General features: G+C 41.0%; 1 pseudogene; it reads right to left on the reverse strand.

Moving 5' to 3' along the window:
* Window positions 1-11,806: 11,806 nt before the first annotated feature.
* Window positions 11,807-11,919, reverse strand: LOC114627917 (annotated as a pseudogene).
* Between the last annotated feature and the right edge of the window lie 12,931 nt (window positions 11,920-24,850).

Below are 24,850 nucleotides of genomic sequence, written 5' to 3' on the forward strand. Positions count from 1 at the left end.
AGTCAGACAAATTAGCACATGATCAACTCCTAGGATCTAAAGCAAATCAGGCTATAAAATCTAAAGGAAGTGCGGCAACTTTAACTTTCATTGCTATTTCAAAGTTGGATTGTAGAAAATTGGTATACATGGGAAAAAAAAACCAACCTTAACTATTGTGTGGCCATGACTCTGGAGACCAGAGCTGTGGTCAAGCGATAGCGACAAAAACAAACAAACAAAGGAACAAAACAAACAAACAAAGAATCAGACATGATGCTGTGAGGTGGGGGTAGGGGATAGGGAAGAGAGGAGAGGGCACCCATTTGGACACAAACAAATCTGTCCGGCTGCAATAATGCTAAGAAATCTCAGAGTTTTGTTTGAAAGACAGTTAAAATTAGTATGCAAACCTTTGAATCATAGGTGTTACTCAACAAGAGTTATTCATACAGTCTGAATAGTTGTAGAGGAAAAATTCTGATTATTCTCATTGCCTTGGCCCGAACTTTTCCTTGTGCCTTTGCTGCAGTAAATATTTATCAGGACTCTTCTGAGAAGCCAACAGCAGTGCTATAAGTCTCCCGGCGTCACACAGCCTACCATAAACCATCACACAAATGATTATTTTGTCAAAGTGATGAGCAAAACTTAAAAGGAAGCTCTGATGTACATTGTGAGCATATGAGAGGGATATCTAAATGTATCTGGAGATATGAAGTCAAGGAAACTACCAGTGAACGTGAAGTTACAATTAGCAGAGCAAGAAAGAGTAAATGAAGTTCCAAGTGGGGAGACACATAAGAATGGGCGTGGTCCAAGATTTCATGAACCATAACACATGCAAGGAAACAGAGAAAGTCAGAGTTTGATTACAGGGGTGATGAGCCAGAGATGAGTCGGAGAGGCAGCTAAGAACCAGGTCATAGAAATATGGTGAAGTTCTGAACATTCAGCAATTTAGAGAGGCACAGATCTGACCAACCAGAAGGGACAACAGCCATCAACAAATCGTGTGGTGCAACCAGGATGACTGGCTGGCCATCAGCCCAGAAGGAAAGGGCTCGTAGGACACGTTTTACATTCTCTACTCAATACTTAGTACAAGACAAAAACAAACACTGATGTATCTTCAATAAGGAAGCTTCAGAATCTAATACGAGTCATACTTGTTCTCTAGAGTGACAAAGCTGCAGGGTATAAATTATTTTCAGCTTCCCAAGGAGTACTCCCTATATCAGAGACAGAGTGCTCTTGGGTGTGGGGAAATAGGATGAAGGACACAGAATGCAGACCTTGCTCTAAGGCAACTTACAATAGCAATCATTCAGTTGCTCTACTTGAACAAAGAACGTTCTAGATGTTCTTCAGCGAAAAGGAGAGAACTAAGCATCCTGCCCAAAATCTACTGCTTTCTCTCTCCATGTAAAAGGAGAAAGAAACCATCTTGGCTCTGCATTACAACAGGAGTGCTGATCAATAGAACACAGAAGCTCTTTTCCCTGTAGGTGTGCATGATTTGCTCTCAAAACAGAAAGCAAGTATATTCAAGGACTATAGTTTCCACTTAGACATCTACTTCCGGCTTATACCTCTACCTGCCCTGACCAGCAACACATACCTGCATGGACCAGCCAGAAATTGCCTTCCTCTAAAGCTCCCACTTCTTCCTTAATCTCAGTTTTGTCACACATAGTAAGTACTGTCAGGAATCACTCCTGTGGGTATCATCCTATGTGTTGACCAAGGAATCGCTTTAGGAAATGATCTACTAAATCTGCCCTATGACAACAAGCTAGTTTCAAATCCTAAAGAGCCACAAGAAACTACTTTTCCCCCTAGCCATTTTCTAAGTATAGACTTGGTGAAAGGTGTATAAATTTATACAGACCCACAGACAGGACAAAGATATTGTTTTAAACAAAGAGTAGAAAATTATCTAAAAGTTACAGTTACTGCCATTAACTGGCATCCTACTAATGATCTACATCCACTGTCTAAGACTTAATGGCTCTCCTGGGAGGCAGGCAAAGGAGAACCTGTGGGCATTGCATGCTGAGCACTTAGGAACTGGAAGACTGGTCCATTTGCACACAACCTTGGCAACCAGCATCTATCTAGAAGCCTTGGGCTTTGGCATAGAGCTAAGTGCAAACCTTGACTCTGAGTGATGTGACGTTTGCTTCTCTGTGACAGTTAATTTAATAGGTCAATGTAGCTAAGCTACAAGACAAAGATATTTGGTGAAACAAAAAAACAAACAAAAAAAACCCAACAATATCAAAAAACCCTACGAGTCTTGATATTATGTAAAGGGATATATATATATATATATATATATATATATATATATATATATATATATCCAGCAGGTTAAGTTACAGTCTTGAGTGAAACATATCACCCTCTCTCATGTTAATGGGTCTCATCAATCAGTTGATGAAAAGCCGTACAAGCAAAAGACTACCTCCAGGCTACCTTTAGGACTCCAGCCTCAACATAAGCTCTTATCTAGGTCTTAAGGCTGACAAGGCAGGGGCCAGGTCTGTAGATTTCATGTTTGCCAGCTCCCAGTCAGGTGTCAATCACTTAGAGAGTGAAAAGAGGAAAGAAAGAAGAGAGAGGAAAAGAGGAAGAGAGGTAGAGAGGAGAGGGAGGGAAGTGGAGGGGTAGAGAAAAAGGATAGAGAAGGGGAGGGTTAAATCCTGTGATTAAATCATATTGCTTCTATGTTTCTGGAGACTCAATACATATTCTAAACCTCAGTTTCTTCGTAAACTCTCAAGGACTCACAACCAAACAAAATCATTCATGTTGAGTGCCAGCCTGAGTTAGACAGATGCTCTGGCTCATGAACTTTCATTATTAATTTATGGGAAAGAAGCTCGAACACACTGCTTGTTACTTTATTACTTATTGCTTCCCCTGCCTACAGTATTCATTCTCATTCTCTCTCTATGCCCACCCCACACACTCCATCTCAGATGAGAAGTAGCAGCCTAGGCTGGGGCACGCATTAGATGCTACTGAGCACGGTGAAGACCAATGTGAGGACTCTGCCGTATGGAGGGCAGGGCCTCTGTGTGTTATTACTTCTCAGTAACTGAAGCTGGCTGCTTCACAGCCCACATGAGGTATTCGTCTTCCCTTCTGCATCATGCATCATGGTGTCTTGAAATTTGTATCTCTTTCTTCCATGTGTGCTCTACTCCTCCATCTCCACTCTTTTCCCTTGGTTTCACTTTAGAAAATCACAGGGGCAGGAGGGATGGAGAGAGAAACATCTGTCAATGACAAGTTCATCTGGCCATTACCTCGTCCCAGGTAGGTCACTGCTCCAACTTAGCCAAAGGAAACAGGAGATAATGGTATCTTGAGATGACATGACAGAAGTAGCATCTCACAGAGACAAAGATTCTGGTCCACTTGTGGTCAACTTTTTGTTTCAAATTCATTGTTAGCACATCTTACTATTTTAGGAGTTTAAATGAGTAGGCGTCTCATAATATTCGGAACCGGGCAAAACATCTGAAAAAGCATTTATGGCTAGACGATCAAGTGAAGGTGGCCTATAAGATTAGTTCAAATCAGAAGTTAGTTATAACTACCTTACGAAAATATCATAGCTAATTGAAATGGCTTTGGATATTTTACATTTCATTCCAGCTGGACAATAGACAACCTTCTTGGCTGAACAGACAGGGCAGAAAAATGGAAAATTTGCCTCTTCATATCTGTAACAGACCTACCAGAGAGCATCTTCTTGTGTAGTGCTGAAAGAAACTCAAGTCTGAGGATACGAAAATAACCAAGAGCCTCATTTATTGTTTGTCAACACCAGCGGTGCTCAGGAGAAGTCTCCTTTAGTTCTAGAAAGATGAACTAAATTGGTGAATAAACGGTATGGATTGTGGGAGCTTAAAACTCTCCCAATGGAATACATTTCTGTAACTAATATTGTAGTTTTTAGCAAAATCCAATAAAGTCGGCTTTTGACAAAGATCATCTTTGTAACTTGCATAAGTCAGCTAAAATCCACCATCTAGCCCACAGTACACTGGGTTACGTCTGAGCTGGTTCAGAATCTAGACATGTGGTTATTTTGTTTGTTACTGCCTTGATTGGTTATACATACCTAGCATCAAAACCTGTATGTGGCTAATTTCTCACCTATAAATTTCATTGTGTGATGTATTTCCAAAACCAGAAATATGCCAAAAGCATTATTATTATTAATTTTTAAATTTAGTTCACTCAGGTAATCAGCCAGTTGCCTCTTAAACAGTACCAGGTAAATTATTAGTACTGTCAGAAGCACATGCCAGCCCAGAGGACTGGAGTCTCAGTAGCTTATAAATAATTTTGTCATCTAATGTCACAGAGGTCCTATCTGAGACTGCCCCTACTTACCTGGTCATTCTTGCTTGCTTCATCAAGGTTGCCCAGCCCATGGAAGGAACTTTTCTGATCCTCCCTTTCAACCTACTGTCACAGACTGTCCCCAGAACATGTCCACAGTGTCAAAGAGGCTCTAGGCTGTGTGGCTTAGACAACAGACCTACATTGAGTTACTGGTTTATAGTTCTGAAGCTGAGAAGTTCACAATAAATGTGTCAGTAAAGCTGGTTCCTTCAAAGAACCACAAGAAAGAAGCAACTTCACACCTTAGGTTCTGGGGCCACAGGTATCTCTTGGCTTTTAGATGCCATTTTTCCTATGCCTTCACACCATATTTTCTATGTTCCTCTCTTTAACTTTTCCCCTTTTTATAAGAACACATGTCATACTAGGTTACAGTATACTCCAGTAACCTAACTATCAGCTGATTACCTGATATCAGCTGTCTGTCAAGACACTATCGTCAAAGCCAGGCATGGTAGCAATGGACTTGGGAAGCTAAGGCAGGAAGATCATGAGTTCAAGGACAGCTTGGGCTACAGAGAAAACCAGTAATACTACATGTACAGGACCTAACTGTCAGGATGTCAGCATCCTTTAGAGAACACTACTCATCCCTGAGTAGTTCAGGATCAAATGAGGTCACTCATGCCGACCACTGGCACTCATCAGTACTATAGACCTCTTACGGGCTCTTCCAGACCTGCATTCCTTGAAAGTGAGAGTTATGGACTTCTTCCTCTGAGAGAAAATATTGTACCAGAGTCTCTGTTGTTTTTAAAGTGTGTAACATTTCCCCTCTAAGCAATGGTTATGGTGATACAGTGAACATTTCTAAACCGGAGAGAGCTATCCAATGAGAGGACATCTGTCAACTTCCATCACCCATAAAATCGCTACATAAAAAAGATAATAGTAATTGTTTGGACCATATCAAAAAGTTACTATGAAAACCACTTCAAGTAGTAGAAATGTGCTAAGCATTCACATAGACGTACGTATATATGTACGCACACATGTGCACATAAAAGTACATGTACACGCACACACACACAGGCATACGCACACATGCACACATGCACAAATAGACACACACACACACAAATATGTACACACAGACATAAACACACACAGCATACACACATAACACACATACATATACGTACATATACACTTATTCATACGCATGCATGTACAACAATTAATACATTCTAAAATTCAACTCAAGTATAAAACTGTGTTATAGAACACAGTTTTGTGTGTGAGTGTATTTGTGTTTGTGTATGTGTTTGTATGAATGTGTGTGATAATTAATGTTTCAGTTTTTGGTTGTCTGAAGGCAAAATCAATATTACATAAATATTTTTACAATAGGAAAAAGCTTAATTTCCAATTTTTTAAAACTTAATTCAAAATAAAATAATATTTGAGTGTGGCCTTTTGGTAGTATAGGTCTACGAATGAGAAAGAAAGTAGCAATTCTTGGGAAGAAGGGATGAGGCTTCCCTTAATTGGGGCTTGAACTTGATGTTTTCCAAAATTGACTCCAAATGTTTGTCTGTAAATGTTGGTCTGCAGTAAGAATTTAATGTATTTCTTTGAAAATATCTTCACACTCAGAAAGGTGATGCTTGCCTGTGCCACTCAAAGAACTACTTAGGAACATGTCCCTGAACTTTCTAGCTAATGGGATAGCAGTGCAAACACCACTGGCTTCCATCCCAGCTGCTTAGCCTGCAATTGTAGCACAAAAGCTGTTGGGAACAATGGCTAAACAATTGGGTGTGGCTTGGCTCCAGAAAGCTTCACTACAAACACTTACATTTGAATTTGATATAATTTTCACTTGTCATGAAGGATTATTTGATTTTTAAAAAAACAATGTCAAATACAAAAACCATTCTTCACTCACAGGTCACACATAAACAAGAGATTGGCCTGAATAGATCTGAGACTGCAGTTCTTTATTCTTACTATAAACAATTCTTTGTGTGCATGTGTATGTGAGTGTGCATTCATGTCCACCTGCATGTATGTGTATGCGTGTGTGTGTGTGTGTGTGTGTGTGCACGCCCGCATGCACACGTGTGCATGTTTCCAGGTCCACGTCTTCTGATGTGAGCATGTAATCTGGAGTAACTAGCTACAGAAACTAGAAAAGTAAATGAGGATGTGGGAGGCGGTAGAAGGGGCAATAGCAGGGTACTGTGATTCTGAAGGGAAAGTGGGGAAACCAGGAGGCTTTAATTAGGGAGGAGGGATGGAGATAAATGTACAAGAGAGGCCAGTAAAACAAGAGTCAGGGTGTCTGAAAACATCATAAGCAAACACACTATTACCTTTCTACCTAAAGCTACATATGATACAATAAGTCTGTGTATACATATACATATGCATACCTACCTATAAACATAAACATATAAAGTTCAAATAAAATTTTCCTATCTGGACTGACAAGTCTCCCTTCCAACAGCCATAGTTGGAACAAAACCGTAACACCAGATATAAGAAAGCCCCCTTCTGAGTTGATGTTTAGGGTTGTCCAAGAGAGTTCCAAGCCAATATAGGCTACTGTTTCCCTTGTTACCTTCCAGAAGTGGAAGGCAAATCCATGTTGTTGAAGACACCATGTGCTTCAGACACAGGACCCAGAAGCCCCTGAGCAGGATCAGACCTGAAAACCCTTTCCCTGAGGACTAGTTTTCATGGTACCAAAAGGTGCCATGAAAGCTTCCAGTAGATGGACACAAACAATAGTCAGCTGTGACATCTATGAACCACAACAATGACCAACACGATGTGATAGCCTGAAAGTGCCATGGTGACACGCATACCTTGGTGGCAACCAACAACTCTCTGATTGGACTTATGACCTACTCAACAAGAGGGAAACCATGCCTTATACTAGAAACATGGCCAGTGACCTGGGGTTAATGAAGTGTCATGACTCTTGGCAGACACTGTGCAAGTAGCACTTTCCTAAACCAGTATATTCTAAATTCAATATAAGTTACCCTTATAACTACAGATGAATGTAGTTATTCTTACTTCTTACCTCTCACAAAAGAAACTTCTCTCAGCAACAGACAAGAGACTGTTATAGAAGACCCCAACACATCAAAATGCAGAGAATAGAGGTCATGTGGCACCTAGTACCAACCGATATGCCATTCCTGCACCTAAGGCTTAAGAAATCATTGCAGCAGAAGGTAGCAGAAAGATCTTAAGAACCAGAGGAACAGGAAGCTTGCTGTGAGACACACCTATGAAGGTACACCTATGAAGTCTTATTGTCAAAGCCACCTAAATAAGACATGGACAGTGATACCAATGGACATGCTGACATGGAAGGGGAAAGGAGGCTTGTGGGACCTCAACCCTTGAAAAGGAACTCTGGGAAAATGAAAAATGCTGAGAGCAGGAGCAATGGTCTTCCCCACGGAAGAGCCCCCCAATTTGTTAACCAATACCAAATGGTCAGCCCTAGAATCATATATATATACAGGTAATAATGTATAGACTGAATAGATTGTATTTATGTATTTAAGAATATATATATATACACAAACACATACATGTATATTATATATGTATATATACACACATAGATGTATACATTTGTATATTATATACATATATATTATATGTAATGTATCTCATATATCTATTATATATATACATAGATGCATATTATAAACATATATAGTATGTATATATATTATATATGTAACCTAAATATATACATTAGATATAATACATATAATATGTATATGTGTATATAATGTATATATACTATACATCTATAATATACATCTATGTAGTGGCATATTTTCTCTGCAAGTTGGGAGAAGAAAAGGTGGGAGGAGTAAGGAGAGGAAGAGGAGAAGGAAGAGGAGGAGCTAGGGGAGAGGACAAGAGAGAGGGGAAGATGGTGGCGAATGTATGCGTGTCTCTAACAGTCTAAAGTAGTTGTAATATCTAGATTGGATATTGGGTTACACCTTTAACCAAGATGATTGTGTGGTCATCTTGTTATTGAGCTTTACCAAATATATAAAGCTATTGAATAATCTTTAACCATTAGAGTCTCATTTCTACCAGGTACCGCGTGGATGGCAGGACGGTCTGGGCTCAGCCCAGTGTTGTAGAGACAACGTGGGAGATTGGCAGAGCCATCTCCCATACTGGCTTCTCGTGGGTGACAGGGCTAGTGTCTCTGGCCACCTGAGCTGGCAACTTGAGCAGGCAGCCTGAACAGGGACAGCGGCCAGAACATGCCACTGCTCGTGACCTCAGGCCTAGCCTAGTCGGAAACATGGCAGCTGATTAAGAACAAGCAAGACTGGGAGCCGCCGTTTTTAAAATATTACTTCAACACATCTATATGTATGTATATATGTTAACATAAATATATTATATATATTATGTGTATATGTACATAATATACATATATGTAACATAAATATATACATTAAATATAATACATATAATAGGTGTATATGTATATAATGTATATATACTATACATCTATAATATACATCCATATGTGTATGTATACATATATGTTAACATAAATATATAATCTATATTATATATAATATAGATAATGTGTGTGTGTGTGTGTGTGTGTGTGTGTGTGTAAAAACAAAGAAACAGAGGCTATAGATTGGAGACAGAACAGGAAGAATACATGGGAGAAAGGGCAGGAAGAAATAAAATGATGTAATTGTATTATAATTTTTAAAACTTACAATAAAATTTTAAAAAGCAAAGGTGTAAACTCTATAGCCAATTTGTTTTCTTTCTGGATGACTTGTAGTGAGATACTGAAACACTCCAAGATGTGGAAAGAGCGAGAGCCAGCACCACACCTTAAGTGGGTGAAACCATTTGGCACGGGTGCCCATCTTGCCACACCCCTGAGGTATAGAGAATACCAGAGTGACACACCCACGGCTGTGAGGACTCAGTGGCAATCAAACACTCCCAAAGGCAAATAAGGGAGATTTACCCAGGCGCCTCAGGAGGTGATGGTGGGGAGTCATACAGGGTGGGCAGGACTCGCAGGGCAGGTGAAACATGGGATATTTTCAAACTTAACAGGGCCCTTTGAAGACGTGGGGTGCAGCACAGTAAGGCTACCTGTGGACTCTTTTGCTTTCTTTCACTGCTGGTTTTCAAATTGTGTCTTCCTTAGGCACTCTCTGTACTAAGAATTTCCTAAGTTACTCGAGCCTCTAAATGCTCTAAAGGCTTGGAGAGTAGGCTGAAACTTCAGTTAGCATTAGGCAAATTGTGGGCTTCTGGTATTTCTAGCAAGATCAGGGAGCTGCCAAATATTCCTGCCAAGATTCCCTGAGCCTGGACGGGCCTGTGAATGCTCACTGAAGAAAGTGGCTGCCTGGGACAGTAACACACACTAAGTCTCTCATAGAATGAGAGGAAATGCTTCTGACATGGAGAATGGGGGGTTCCTTTTGTGAAGGAAAAATAAGGCCCTGAGGTTGCTGGGTTTCAGGAAAGCTCTAAGAAGTCCAGGCAAGGTTTAGAGCAGTCTGTAAGATCACAGAATCTTGGGGCAGGGAGTGGCAGATACCAGAGCGTCAGTGCAAGTCATCTGCAGTAGAGCCCACTTCATCCAGACCACCAAGAGTGTCTGAGCAGCCCCGAGAAGTCACTCATCATCTGTATCCTTCAGGAAGCTTGAAAGATGTCAAAGTGTCGGTAGATGATCAGACCGGAAGGGAAGAGCATCATGCCCCTTTCATAAAGCCATACGTAGCAATATGTCGTTCCTCAAAAATGCATCTGACCACACTTGTAAAAAGTTCTATTTCATTCTTTTCAAGACTGACTAGCTTTCACAATGAATCAATTTTCCCAAAAATGAATTTCAAGAATTATACATCGCCGGAGGTGGTGGCAGGTGCCTTTAATTCCAGCATCTGGGCCAGCCTGGTCTACAGATGGAGTTCCAGGACAGCAAGGGCTACGCAAAGAAACCCTATCTCAAAAACAAACAAACAAACAAATAAACAGAGAAAAGAAATTGCACATAGTTGGTATCTAAGAATTGAAAAACAAAGCAGGTACATTAAATAGTTGACATGTGTGCTGGACCTGGTGGCACACCCTTTAACTGCAGCATTCAGGAGGTGGAGGCGGGTGGTTTGCTGTGAGTCTGAGGCTAGCCTGGTTTTACATGGTGAATTCCAGATCAGCCAGAACTACACAGAGGGTCTTGTCTGTAAAGAAAATGAACGAAAACCTTAGCATGTACCAGATAGTGGGTTAAAGTGTTTCATATTTGGGTCCTTACTTCCTTAAGGAAATAAAACTATTTTCTTTTAGTTTTGGAATTGATGCAAACGACTAGTCAAAGCTTCACAGGACTGATGTATTAATGAGTGGTCCAGAGAAAGGTTTACTAGAGGAGATGGTACTCTAGTTCAATTTGGCTGTGTAGAGGAATTACTTTTTTAAGGGACAGTCTCATTCCACGGTTCAGGTTAGCCTTGAACTCATAATCCTCCTGTTCAAGCCTCCTGAGTACTAGAATTACAGGCAGGTACCATCAGGGTAGCTACTGCTATCCTAGTAGGTTGGTGGATGATGATGGCACCAGCAGAGGGATTAATCCAGTCTTCAAACAACAATCACCCAGATTGCCAACATAAGCCTCGCTTAGGTGCCTCTGCTAATGAGCTTCTCATCAGGAGTGAAACAGACCTTCAGTCACCTTTTGACTCTTATAGATTTCAATTTTCATGTTACGTGTACTTTTGGCTGCTTATTATAACTTCAGTCAATCATTTGTTTGGGGCCATTTACGGTTGTTCACCACGTGCCAGGCGCCTACTCCACAAGAAATCCACACAGGCCAGACTGAAGTTGAGTCCAGGGAACCAGCTCAGCCAAGAAACACTCAGTACTTCAAGATGTGAAGCCAGTGGTCATTCTGGACCCTCATCTGTGAACTAAAGGATTCTAGAAATTCAAAGGCAGGAGAGTCTCTGACATAGAAGAGACATCCATACGGTGATTACAAAGGCAAGTGGGTGCTCGTATTTGGGGAAACATGGAGGTCTTATTAAGCTAATAATATCTAGGTACTTTTACTGGAACAAATTTCTCCATGAGCAGAGGAAGAGCTTCCAATGATGTTGCTCATTGCAAAGAGACAGCACAGTGAATCTGAACAGAAAGGGAAGGCGACTGGTTATCACACTGAGAAGGAGCAAGGCACTTGGCAGATAACTATAGATTCCAGAATCCTGACATAGCCACTTCCTTACGGAAGAGGTATCCTCCTTTCTGTGGGTTCATCTTTCTCACCTAATAGAAATTTAATTTTTGTTGTGAAGGTTAAATGAAGTGATTAAAGTCCCAGGTACATTCTATAAATCTAATAAGCAATGGTAAGTCACATATTCTTAGGGGACATTTTATGAATTTGAATGTCATCCTTGTGCAAGGGCCATGCTAATCTTCTCTGTGTCGTTCCAATTTTTTCTTTAGTGTATATGCTGCTGAAGTGAGCACATTAATTTACATTTAAAAAATACCATGATAGCTTGTTTTCTTGCATATGAGTGTTAGTGGGAACTGAACCTAGGGTCTTGGCCAATGCTCTACCGCTGAGCTATATCCCCAACCATACTTCTCCAACAAGAAAGACATTTTGAGTCTTCAGGAGACATTTCACTGGTACATGTTCTCAGGGAAAGTTCATACAGAGAGGATCTAGAGAGAAATGTGAAAGAGTCATCTCATTGGCTGAAAATATCTCATACTTCCTATGAACAAGACACAGATGACAGAGCCAGAGCAGACTTGGGTTCTGAGGACACACGTGCCACATATAGGAGCTGCATCTTATCAGAAGATGGAAGGAGTTTTACACTGGCTTTCATGAGGAGAAGCTCACACTTATGCAGCCAACACAGAATCACAGGTTCCTATGCAGCAGTCTCTATTCAAAGCCACACACATACACACACACACATACACACACACGTGTATGTATGTATGTATGTATGTATGTATGTATGTATCAATGCACTCAATCCTCAGTAATCCTTTGAACTAAGTAACAGCTAAGAAAGCTAAGACAGATTGGCTTAGTGGATGATCTCAAAGATATGTCAAATCACAAGGCCACAGATAGATGTTTTTATGTGGAAGGATTGCAGAGAAATCAGAAAAAGTAAACCACTGAAAGTAGTTAGGGGAGGATACACAGTTGGAAGACATAGCTGCCAGAGCTAAGGCTTTAAGGGAGAAGAAGAGAAGGGGACACATTAGTGGAAAACCTGAAATGCAGGGAACCTCATTGAATTTGTGAGAAATTTATTCCTCTGGGGCGGGGGTGGGGTGGGGTGGGAGGGATGCCTTTGTGGATTCAATTGGTCTTTCAACTTCCTTGCAGAGTTTTATCACATTGTCCCTTTTGAAAGGGGTGGCTTTGCTGGAGTGACAGCTTGAACTGTCACCAGTATCCATCCTGCAGTCCTTAACCCCCAAATTTAGACGACTAGGTATTAGGACTTCAAAAAACCTCAGCCTTGTGTTAGGTTTTTTTTACCTTGAAATGGAGGTGCTCTTCATCTAACAACAGATACATTGTTTTTGTCTTCTAGGAGTTTCACTTTGATGTGTCAAAGGAAATGCCAGGGACTCCAGGCGAGAGAGAGTCATCACCACGTGAATACAGGATCAACAGCAGGTGTGGCTGGAGCTTTGGGAGCGTGATCCGTTTTAGGGATAAAAGGAGGAATGTTTCAAATGCTTCAGCGTTTGAAAGTCTACATTGCCAGGCGTCCATGAATAGAAGCTGGACACTTCCGAGCTGCATCAGACAGAGGGAGCTGATCATGATTAAGAAGCTGAAAGGAACACTGCCTTCTTTACCCCACTTTGCGTGACGCAGGTGGGAAGCAGATGTGCTTCCTGAACACCTGGGAGGGTTGGCAGCTGCTCTTGAGCTTGAACATTGAGCAATCACCTTCCCTTTTAGAACCTTGCAAATTAAGTTCAGTAAACAGATGGCCTGGCAATGGCCAGGTGTCTGGAGTAGAGATGATAGCAGTAAGCCCCACATTTTTGTTGTTTCTATGTCCTCCACACCATGGCCTCCATGAAATGCTGGTGCATAATCCTGTTCTTAGTTGAAAGGCTAAGATGTCTGGGTCATGGAGACTTGGCTTACACAAAACAACAGCAAAGGAAGCAGAGTGGGAATAGGTCTTCAGACAATAAGCATAGTGCCTCTGCTCACAAACTGTGCTGATCTGGGCTGTAACGACTTTGGAGCCTCTAGGAACAAAATCTCCTTTTTCTGACAATGGGCCTCTTTACTCCTTGGGAGTGGTCCCAGTACCCCACTTAGAAATGGGCACGTTGTCTAGGATGCAGACCTCTGTTGTATTAAAGGATTACATGATTCAAGTTGCACAGGTCTTGCCTTGTTACCTATCCTTCATTCCTGAAGAAAGGAGTTTTCCACCTTCTAAGATTGTAAAGCTTGAAGGATTATATCCTCAGACTCATCACTCAAAGACAATTCCCAAAGCGATATGGAATAATAAGTCATATTAAAATCTCTGACTAAGTCATTTCAGAAATTAGTCAGCCAGTGTAGTGGTGCACACGTTTGATCTCGGTGGTTGGGAGACCCTAAGAGGGAAACTGGATTCTGTCCATCTTACTGTCTTGTGTCTTTCAGAGAAATTTCAGGACTCAGAATCAACAAGTAGGATCCTTTACAAACCTCTACCAGATGGGGGTAGGGATGGGGGGCCTCCTTGCAAGTCCAGAACTCTTGTCCATGCTATAGGCCTAAAAGGCTAGCCCAGAAGACTATGACAAACTGTGTCACTTTCTGTCTCCCTCACAGCCAAATAGATAGTGACAAGATACAAATGTGTCTTGCTCTTCCTGTTTCTGTCAAAGATAGAGTATTTCAGAAGAAATACTTTGTGTAAATACAACTCTAGAAGCTAATAAGCATAAAATGAAGAGGAGAGAAAACCGAAAGAATCTTGCTTCTTTGGTAATGACAAATTCAGAGAAAACTGGGGCTGTTTTGAGATGTAAATTCTAGCTCCCAAAACCAAAACAAGTATCTTTGATATTTTTAAATAATTACACTTATCTGGGCATGAGTCCATCCAATGTAAAGCAAAAATCTCACTTGTGGCGGCTCAGGACGAGGCACACAACAGCCGTCATATTACCAGCATATGTGGATCTGACTTGCGTGAGCTAGCCTCAGCGAGCATTGCTGACACGTAGTTGTTTGTTTTTTCTCAGGATTAGCAGAAAATGTTTGTGGGTGTTTTACGTCACTGGAATAGGAAGCACTGAAAAACTTGTGCCGCCTGGTTGATATTTCTGGAAAGAGAACTCTAAATTATTAGAGGAAGGGGGTGGGGCAGTCAGGAAAGAGAAGGATGAGTAAAGACTCAAGAAAGCCCCACCAGGAAAGTCCCACTTGGAAAACTGAATTGATGGCAAATGGGGGCTTTTTCGTGACATAGCATTCAGCTGCACTTGATGGGGAGACAGAGACACTGTCCCCCCATACAAAAATTAAAATTAAAAGCATATTGGGCTCACAAGTCTATGCCATACAAACTATCTGCTACTTCCTAAATGTTTCATCTACATGTATGCTCGAGTCATACTGACCCCAAAAGATTTGACACAGAATATGTGCAACGCAGGGAAATGTATAGCAGAGGAAACTTAGAGAACACTGGAGCCAGAGAAAGTGAAAGTCCACAGTACCAGAAGTAGGGGATATTTTTATTTGAATGTCGTATCCAACCCCGGGGCCTCTTAGAAGTCAAGCCAAATGAGGAAGCACGCTATATTCTTAATTATCTGGTGAAAAGGAACACACGCGCTTGTCTGGAAAGACAAATGACTTCTGCCTACAAACTTCTAGTTGAAATTCCCCATGCATATTTCTACACAGGAAATATTGTCCTGCAAAATGAATATTGATCTTTGATAGGAAACGAGGACATCAAATTAAAGCCAAGCTAGTGATATTTCTGTATGAAGGGACCATAATATAGTCTTTATACATTGCTTTCTGGTAAGCACACTCAACAGAATACAACTTAAAGAATCCATGAGTTTTAATCCAGAAAGGATTCAGAGCTGCTGCAAACTAACTTCCACTGCCTAGATTTTGGACTACAAAACAATATAAAACAGAACAAAGGGTGTTTTGTAAAAACTTTTATATAAAAAAAAAAGTCAGGGCCAACAAGATGGCTCAGCAGGCAAAGTGCTTGCCACCAAGCCTGATGCTCTACCTCAGTTCCATCCCAAGGACCCACAGGGTGACCACACACTCACGCTTCACACATATACAAGCAAACTAAATTCCCAAACTCATTGTCAGTATGTTAAATATATGCTGTATGCAGATCTGGCTTTCAAGCTCCACTTAGCTGGCTGCAATACTTGGTAAGCTGAAACCAGTTTTACTATAGTCACCAGCTAGCCTTGGGAAGGCCATTTGTGTATCACAGTCATGGACAGGAGGCTTCCTACTTTGACATACAGCCTGGTTTCTGGTGCCTTCTTCCTGTGGGAACCTAGATTGAGAAAAATGAACAGACAGCATCCTTTTGGGATTATTTTTGTTTTGTTTCTTTTTGTGTTTTAGACTTTTGAGACAGACCTTCGTGTATCCCAAGCTGGATTCAAACTCCTTGTACCTAAGGGTAGACTTGAGCTTAAGTTGTTCTGTCTTCACCTCCCGCGTGCTGGGATCACAGGCCTGTGCCACCACACCCAGCGAGACTCCTTTTGAGCATACATTGTTTCATTTGCACTAAATCCAGATAGCAGTCCATTTAGCATTGTGCTCTCAGATGGTACTTTAAAGGCTGGATAATTGATTCCATGAATCAAAAAGCAGGTCATGAAATAGCATCCTCGGCGGCGATCTGATACAGCTGGGCACCAATGAAGCAATTGTCTTGGAGAAGTCATGTGTTTCAGCTTGAGGGGCTTTGGAATTCCCACTTCCTCTGAAAACCAAGGTGGCTGGCACACGGTCAAGGCAGCCCAGTCCATGATCCTTCTCTTCTGTTCCCAGGCCTCACTGTTCTGACAGTTCCCAGCACTGTCCTGAGGCATTTGCCTGAATTTTCCCAGTAGTGGTGATGACATTTTACTGGTCCATGTGTATTCTCACAAGTTTTCTCATCCTCCTCCTCACCCCCCAAAAGCAATTCCTCCTATAAGCTCGTGGGAAGACAGGTTAACTGAAGGCATAGGATCAGGACGTGTCAGCTACTTCATATACTTAGCTCCAAACTTAGTCTTGGCCTTCTTAGCCAGTGTAATAGCACCCCAACTGAGTGGCCTCCAGCACAAAGAATAAAGCACTTGCCCACTACACTATCTTTACTGATAGCAAGAAGATGTTATCTCTGGCTTTAGCCAACTGTGCCAGGTACTGTTGTCTGCATGATCAGCCCCTCTAGGTTTTCTAGGATGTGAATTTGGGAGCCAAAAGCTCTTGCTCAGTTAGTCCTTATATGGTTGCAGAAAGCTGTTGGCTACAGATGCCATTTTATAAAGAATAGACATCCAGGTTGGTTCATTCCTGCAGCCGAAGCTGATACTGACTGTTGACTCAGAGTTCTTTTGGAGCACTGATTCCAGGACAGACACATGGTGTCTTCAGTATGCTGGTCTCAGATCACTTAAGACTCCCTCATGGAATCTGTCTTTCTGAGAGGAAGCACTGAAGTAAGAACCAAGCAGAAGATTCATGACATTAGCTGGGTATGGTAGCACACACCAATAATCTCATCATTTGGGAGTCTAAGATCAGAAAGTTGCTTTGACTTCAAGGCCAACCTGGTGTACATAGTGAGATTCTGTCTCAAAATGAAGAGGGAAAGAAAAAGAAAGAAAGAAAGAAAGAAAGAAAGAAAGAAAGAAAGAAAGAAAGGAGGGAAGGAAGGAAGGAAGGAAGGAAGGAAGGAAGGAAGGAAGGAAGGAAGGAAGGAAAGCATGTGGAAGAAAGAAGCATGAGAAGGAGGAGAAAGGAAAGTATAAGCAGGAGGGAGTGAGAGAAAGAACATTTAATAACTAAGCTCCAGAAGTCCTGTACCATGATGCGTGTCAGTTAAGGCCATTCCAAGCACATCCTGGTATCAGAAGATGAAATACAGCCTTACTTCCAATGGGGCAAGGGGAAAACTTGTAGGCATGTTCTAAATCTTTGATGGATTCTATGTGATGCCTCCTCATATGGCTCTTCTCAAAGACAGAGCTGGCTGGACTCACAATATCATGTAGCTCATTTTAATGAAAGGCGAGATGGTAGATGGCATCTTTCACTTCAGTTGACCTGTTCTTTTTACTACCCATAGGAATCTTCCTTTTCTCCAACTGGCCCAGGCTTTCTAGTCCTCTTTTCTATTCCTGTACACTCTCTCTGACCCTCTCTCTCCTGTCCTCAACCACAACTTTCCTTTTGTGTCCACTTTTCCACATGCACACAACTCAACTCAGATACCACCATCCAGTTGCCCTGACATAACCGGTCTTAGACTGAGAACATTCTCTGGATTTCAGTTCCACATTCCTAAGGGTGAGAGTCATCTTGATTCACAAAAGAGAGCATGTGAGCTTCTCAGGCAGACCAATTGGAGCTCACTCCTTGAAAATAGGCATGGACATTTAGCAAAGCAAATCTGGGTAGTCAATGTACAGTGTCTCCTTTAAGCTATAGGTCAGCTGATGCAGAGCAGTTCCCTCCAAAACGCCACTTCCGCTGTTACTTTTTTTCTATCCCCTTAGGTTTGATCTTCAGTCCGTCTATAAAGGTCTTCCTGAATCTATATCGGAGGGCTTTTCACATCTCTGTGTTTAAGTATCCTTCTTCCTTCACTTGCAAAGCTCGCTCATTCCTGACACAATTCTTACCAGAACACAGGATTTCTAGTCATGTTAAACTATTTCAAATATTACTTCCTCTAGAAGAATAATTGCAAACAAATGGTCAGACTGATGATTGGACTTGCATAGTTTGACCTTACAGCATAATTATGTTCAGTAGGGCCAGCCCTCCTAGGACTATTTGCACTATCAGTCACATAAACTTACGACTGTCTCCCTATGACAAAGGCCCCATTTCATATTTCTTTATATTTTTAATTTTGCTTTTAAAGAGTAATAGGCAAGATACTAACTAACCTTGCGTGCATGACTCTAACATCCTACAGAGCAGCAGCCCAGTTGTGTATAGCTAGGTTTTAGTCATGGAAATTCACAGGATTCAAGGACTGTGGTGTTATGAACATCATCACAAGGGTGCTTCCTTTGCTGCTTCCACCAGATAAAAACCTTGATGCAGGTGAGTCCCAGTTAAAGGATACACTAGCAGTGCCAGTGCCAGGCCAGGGTAAGGGGATACGTGTTTTCTGGTGGGATAGAGGGACAGTCCTAACAAGGTAGAACAGGAGCCTACAGGCACCTTGTATTCACCTTTCCAATGGAGACAAAAGACCACATAAGAACACTGGAGATTTATTTGTTTTAGAATCAACAGATTAACAGCTGCTGAGTCTTAAACAAACAAAACAAAAAGCAAAACAACATCCTAGTTTTAAAAAAAAGTTCTAAAATAATCTCTGGGATAAAGCAAGGCATTGAGTTCAATGATTACTTGTAGATATTTGAGAAACAACTCAAGGATCCCGCCCTGGAGTGTGTGAGAAGACAGTAGTCACACATTCTCTTCAATTATATTTTCAGGCACCACACTGTGATCGGCTACCATCCAATCCAAAGACTTAAACTGTTTATTTTCTGTCTTTTGGAGAGGTGTTTAGACTAAAACTTTTTTTTAGTCCTTTGAACAAAATCAAGGCTATAATAGTCCCTCCATTTTTCCTTCTTTTAAATATTTTTTCATTTTTTAATATTTTTAATTTTTTTCACTCATTCCTTCCGGCTTTATCAATGAAATGAGTCTGCTTTTCAAGCACAACTTTACAAGGGACCCAGCTAAATAAAGGTGAAGGCCCGAGTACCTGGTGATTTGTAGGACTCAGAGCAGCTGTTGAAATTAAGTGAGATTATCTGTGCTTTCGCTGTGAGCCTAGAGGCACACCTGCGTTCAACTTTAACCCATTTCGTTGTGTGATTATACCTCTAATTTGTCTCTAAAGATGGACAGATGTTACATACCGAGTAGACTGAAGGATGCTTCCTTTTTCTAAAAGCAGAACATTTTAAGCACTATGGTATTGTGTTATAAGTGGTTATTGCTTATTTCCTGGTATATCTTTTTAACTTTCAATATCTCCTTGGCACACAGAGATCAGTTAGTATATTCTTGTCTTTGTTAATTTAAAAATGCAATACTTAACCCAGTATATTATTTCAATTTGGGGATGGAGTTTGGAATACTCCCCATTTATTGGGTGACTGAGAGCTTTCCAAGAGTATTGTCATTGAAATAGTTTTGTTCCACTTCTCCCTTAACATAAGTCATGCACTCCCATGCAAGCAAGCCAGCAGGGAGAAGAGGTACATGTGCTAAATAAAACGAAGCCTTCTCTGAGCCTGTCCAAGGCTGCTGAGATGATGTGGAAAGGCAGAAGCAAGAAGACTGGGATCCAGGGTTGGAGTCGCTGTGGATTATGGTCACTAAGACTCATTTATCTTAGTAAATAGCATTACTGTCTACCACTCCCTTTTTAGTTGCTCAGGCCAGTGCCAGAGTTAAATGATCCTTGACTTCCACTTTCCAAGCCAGTCCATAGGTTCTGTCTCTACAGTAAACACAAAGTGCAGCTGCTTTTCACCTCTTCCCACATAACCCTTATCTAAACCATCAGCCTCCAGGTTATTAAATCTGCCTTCCAACTTCTCTTTCTGTTTCCACCCTTCTCCTCCCAGTGGCCAGAGAGAAATGTTAAAAACCAGTCAAATTAGTCTGCTAAACAACTCTTCAGAGAATTTTCCACTTCACTTCCAGTGAAGGGCCTGATGCCAGCCACCTATGCAAAGTCATCCTCCTGCTGATGACTTCCAAGACTTCCTTGCTGTATCATTTCCATTCCAATAACTTCCTCTGTCTCTGCTGCCGGTCTGTTCTTCTCATGCACCGCCCTGCTCTAACTTTACCCCTTTCGTTATTGTTGTCAACAGCAGGATCAATATTAAGGGCACTAAAAGTAATTTTTAAAAAACTATGTATTGTCTAGGTTCCCCACCAAGTTATAAGCTTCGTGAAAGCAAATGTTTAATTTTAACCATCAGATTAGTTTAAGGCCTAAAAGAAACCCCTGGTCAACAGTGACTACTCAGAGTGAATGGACCGGTCTTTTATCCAGTTCACAATAAATTTAGTGACATACAACTAAATTAATTTAAGAAGTAGGTCAGACTTTGGAAAGCTTGAGAGAAAAAATAGTAATAAAAAATTAAATTAATTAATTGTCCTCTTGGCACCATTAATAGCTGGGTTTTCCATTGTTAGCATTTCCCGCTGAAGAATCACACTCCCTTCGTTGACTAAAGCCTGCCACAGGGCTGAGTCACGAGGACATGCTGCAAAGCCAGTTTTGCTCCAGTGCACTGTGAGTGACTCAAAGTGCCAATGACAATGTCAGTTTTATGTCCCAGGAACCCCACCTGGACATCCATAGTCAACGCTTAGCTGTCTTCAAGTTCATCTCGCTCGACTTGGTGAACTAGAAACTGTTTGTTCCCTGTACAAGATTCCTGCTGTATCTTTTCCAACCACTTGTGCTGTGACTAATTTGAATGTTAACATTTTTAAGTGAAAACTCTTTGATACTAAGTAAAACCATTTGAAGAGACTTTCAGATGTCTGGATATAATATTTTTTTCAGGAAAAAAGGCAACTTAAGACTTGCTAATCATAAACTAAATATACATGATTTTAATTGAGTGTCAGTAGTCCAAATCTATTATTTTAGTACAAAAGCATCTTTCCAAATGCTGAATATAATAGCATGCTGTTTGAATTTGTGCCTCACGTATTAATGAACCATATGGTAAACTTACAAGGCATAAAAGTGTCCTCCCTTCTTGCATTACAGTAGAGGGGTAAGATGCCAATATGATAAAGCAGGCAGGAGTTTTTTAAATTATCCCATCTTGTCATTATTGGTATTTTTGAGAAAAATATCTTAATTTTCATATTTTCATTGATAAAATACTCTTGCTGTCTTCACAAAGGATTTAGAAATCTATATTGGCACTAACAGGTCAGATAAAAGTCTTTTTCATAAAAGGGACAAAGTCTTAGTATTTATAAACATCCTCAGGGAAACAGAAAGAGAGAAAAGAAAAAAAACTTCATCAAGTTAAGAACAAGAAGCACAGCCAGCCTTCGGAGACACAACGTGTTTTTTGTTGTCCATAAACTTTCAGTTTAAGATTCATCAGGGAAGCCATTCAGTTCATTGACTCCTTCCTGTCCCTGAGACAGAGAAGGTGAGGAGCTTGAGATGCCCAGGTATATTTTCTAAGGCAGTAATTTACCATTTCCTCTGAACCTGTACAACAGGCTTGTTGGTTCCTGGAGCATTTGTTCTTAGATCTTACAGAAATTCGACCATGCCTGCAAAGTGAACAAAGAGAAGGCCGCATGAAGCTCCTTGACAGTCTAAAGAGATCTGTACACCAGGTGGTAAATGGAAAAGATGCAAGCAAGGCCAAGGATGCTTACCACGTTCATCTTGAAGAACGAGTAGGTGGCTTCGCAGCACCATTTCAGAAGTGGAAAGCAAAGGCAAGAAGGGAACAACACCAAGATGTACATCTCGTCTAACACCGTAGCTACTCACTGTTTGTGCCTTTAAGTCAGCTCAAATTAGACAAGATACACATCATTGTTTTTCAGTTACACTTTGTTCAGTTGGCCATGCTGAAGCAGACATGTCAGCCATCAGCACAGACAGTTCTACTGCACACTCTCAACTGAACAACAGTAAAAACAAATCAACAAAGGAGCAGAAACACGTGAGCAAATGTTCGTGGATAGCTGCAGGTGGTTAATTCTGGCCCAAGGGTAAGATACCAGGAGAGGGAGAGTGACAGGTGACAAAGCAGGAAGCAGGGGCCACCTGAGGCAAGGCAGGAGGCACAATCAACTTCCTTGAGTGACACCACAACAGCCAGAAAGATTTGAGTTCTGGCAAATTCTGCCTCCTTATTAAAAAGTAGTCATTACAGTATATTGGAAAGCTGCAAGGCTAAGCGTTTGAGCAAACATCCTTTTGAGTGGTCACCAATAGTGTTTATGAAACCATACGTGTCATGGTAATGAAGGCAATTTACCACATCATGAATTAATTATTTTTCTTTGAAAAAAGGAGGTCGAAGTTTTATTTGGGCATTTTATTTCTCTCTTACTTTTTATACATTAAAAAACAAAACAAAACAAAAACCCTGTGCAACGTTTTGCACTTAGATTTTTTTTTTTTCTTTTGGAGTGTCAACTAGCCAGATTCCCCTCTCCCGGAGCTCCCAGAGATTGGACCACCAACCAAAGAGCACACATGGAGGGACCCATGACTCCGGCTGCATATGTGGCAGAGGATGGCCTTGTTGGACATCAGTGGGAGGAGTGGCCCTTGGGCTTGAGTGTGTTCAATGCCCCAGTGGAAGGGAATGCCAGGGCAGGAAGATGGGAGTGGGTAGGTGGGTGTGGGAGAGCACCCACACGGAGGCAGGGGGTGAGGGGACAGGGGATTTCCGAAAGGGAGACCTGGAAAGGGAAAAACATTTGAAATGTAAATAAAATATCCAATAAAAAAAGGGTAGGGGGAGAAAGACTTTGTTTTTTTTTTTTTGTTTTGTTTTGTTTTGTTTTCTAATACTTTGTTGGTTCTACAACACAAAGTTTCATACAGCCAAATGCCAGCTACAAGAATACACACCCAGAGTACTAAGGATGTAGTGGTGGTGACAGGTAAGTGCTATCCAATCTCAATCCCATCCAGCATCTCTGTCCTCAAGTAATTGAACACTAGTCCAATGACACCATTTAAAATTTAAAATATAGAGAATGGTACAGAAGAGTTACAGCTCTTTTGCATCCCTCAGGTTCCAGAGCAAGGACATGTATGAAGGACAGACACTGACCACCTGTCACTAAGCTGTGTGTTCCTGGTTGAGAAACTCAGTCTCTTCAGCCTGTTTGCTAGAGATGTGGCAGAGGCTGGGCTGGAAGCATGGAGAACAAATCAAATGTATGTAGTGAGTTAAATAAGTAGGGTCAGTGTCTGTGTTTATAGAAGACGGTAAGGGAGATAAGAGTGGAAGTCTAGCAGGCATCTCTATTTCTGTTACAAGTTTCCTGAGACAGGTCCATGTCATTTACAGCATTGTTTAAAAGACTATGGAACTAACAAACCTCTAAAATCTGCTCAGTAACACAGATACTTACATGGCTTTCATGGAATGAGTGTTTACCACGGAGTGTCCCTATTTACAATACAGAAACAGTAGCACTCTAGAGCAGTTGGTAGGCAGTTTGGATTTAGTGTTCTTTGCCTTATAAAGAATTTTCAAAACTTCTAGCATCTGTATCTTCACTTCAACTACTGTGAGACCCCAGGAGCAGAGAAATCTGTGACTAAGAGTACATTCAAAATTTTGCAGCTAAAAGATCACAAATCTAAACACAAATGTACTGAGACTCGATGTCACTCTTCCACTACTCTGAATGCTGTTTCTTCTACCCAAGTACCAATGACATCTTTTATGAATTTCCCATGTTTCCTGGTGCCATTCCCAACAAAAATTTATTAAACAGAACTATGCAATAACATTTCTATGCTCCTTTTAAAATTTGTATTCTAATTCCTTGATGTACTACTGTTCCAAAATATTCTTAAAATATGTTAACCTTCATTTACTCACTCAGAAAACCCATGGCAGCAGGCGTATGCATGTTTTTAAATGCAACACACCACAAGGTTTCATGGTAAACAGTAGAAAGCCATCAGAAAGTATAAATGACAATAATAGCAGAAAAGTTACCATTCTGATTAGCAAAGTTTAAACCTTTCTCAGAACTCTTCCGCACAATTACTGTCTATTTTTTTAAAATATAATATCTTTTATTTGTTCTTTGTGGATGTTATACATAAGAACAATGTATTGGGATGATTTGCACCTCAACCTCTCCTCCCATTCCCGGAGACCCAACATATCCCTCTCCCCTCTTCAGGTCTCCTCTCTACCCTCCTCCTTATTTTTTAACCCACTGAGTCTAAACTGCTGTCTTTTGAAGTGATGGCTCATCTTCTTAGCTTAATTTTGTGCATTTCTTATCCAGGTAATCCTAGCTTCACTAAGTTTTCGTGCAAAGACCATGCCATATTCAGAAGACAGAATCTTACAGCTCTCCTCCTCCCCCTCCTCCTCATCCTTCTCCTTCTCCTCCTCTTCCCCC

The sequence above is a fragment of the Grammomys surdaster genome, unplaced genomic scaffold, assembly GCF_004785775.1.
Source record: "Grammomys surdaster isolate TR1022 unplaced genomic scaffold, NIH_TR_1.0 261, whole genome shotgun sequence".
Taxonomy (NCBI): domain Eukaryota; kingdom Metazoa; phylum Chordata; class Mammalia; order Rodentia; family Muridae; genus Grammomys; species Grammomys surdaster.